Here is a 1,273-nt window from a genome sequence, read left to right as displayed (position 1 = left end):
GACAGGGAGAAGACTCTTGAGAGTCCCTTGGACTGCAAGAGATCCAACCAGTCCATTCTGAAGGGGATCAGTCCTGGGATTTCTTTGGAAGGAATGATGGTAAAGCTGAAGCTCAAATACTTTGGCCACCTCACGAGAAGAGTTGACTCATTGGGAAAGACTCTGATGCTGGGAGGGATTGGGGGCAGGAGGAGAAGGGGACGACAGAGGATGAGATGGCTGGATGGCATCACTGACTCGATGGACGTGAGTCTGAGTGAACTCCAGGAGTTGGTGATGGACAGGGAGGCCTGGCGTGCTGCAATTCATGGGGTCACAAAGAGTCGGACACGAGTGAGCGACTGAACTGAACTGAACTAAACTGAAAGTAGGAAAAATTGATAATCCCACTCAGTAATTTCATGAGTTTACTTCTGGCTTTGGGTTGTGTTCCAGCCCTGGTTGATACACTTTTTTTTAAAAAATTGAAGTATGGTTCATTTACAGAGTTGTATTAGTTTTAGATATATAGTATACAGCAAAGTGATTCAGTTCATATATTAATATATATAATGTATGTATGCGTGTATATATATATATATGCATGCATGCTTGCTTAGTTATGTCCAACTCTTTGTGACTCCTTGGACTATAGCCCGTCAGGCTCCCCTGTCCATGGAATTTTTCAGACAAGAATACTGGAGTGAGTTGCCATTTCCTCCTCCAGGGGATCCTCCTGATCCAGTAATGAAACCTGCTTCTCCTACACTGCAGGCTGATTCTTTACTGCTGAGCCATTGTATACATATGTATGTTAATATATATATATGTGTGTGTGTGTGTGTATTGTTTTTCATATTTTTTCCAGTATGGGCTATTACAAAATATTGACTATTACCTGTGCTATGCAATAGGTCCTTGTTTATGTATTTTCTGTATCAGTTCAGTTCAGTTCAGTTGCTCAGTCATGTCCGACTCTTGCACGCCAGGCCTCCCTGTCCATCACCAACTCCCAGAGTTCACTCAGACTCACGTCCATCAAGTCAGTGATGCCATCCAGCCATCTCATCCTCTGTCGTCCCCTTCTCCTCCTGCCCCCAATCCCTCCCAGCATCAGAGTCTTTTCCAATGAGTCAACTCTTCGCATGAGGTGGCCAAAGTACTGGAGTTTCAGCTTTAGCATCATTCCTTCCAAAGAAATCCCAGGACTGATCCCCTTCAGAATGGACTGGTTGGATCTCCTTGCAGTCCAAGGGACTCTCAAGAGTCTTCTCCAACACCACAGTTCAAGATG

The 1,273-nt window shown here is 44.5% G+C and overlaps 1 protein-coding gene across 19 annotated transcripts in view; it reads left to right on the top strand.

The window, feature by feature from the left end:
* USP54 (ubiquitin specific peptidase 54) overlaps positions 1-1,273 on the top strand; it is a 133,762-nt gene that overhangs the window by 114,500 nt on the left and 17,989 nt on the right. The window lies entirely within an intron of this gene.

Source organism: Bison bison, unplaced genomic scaffold (genome assembly GCF_000754665.1).
Source record: "Bison bison bison isolate TAMUID 2011002044 unplaced genomic scaffold, Bison_UMD1.0 scf7180017864309, whole genome shotgun sequence".
In the NCBI taxonomy this organism is placed as follows: Eukaryota; Metazoa; Chordata; class Mammalia; order Artiodactyla; family Bovidae; genus Bison; species Bison bison.
The sequence above is the reverse complement of the archived record's forward strand: the minus strand, read 5'-3'. Positions and strand labels throughout refer to the sequence as shown.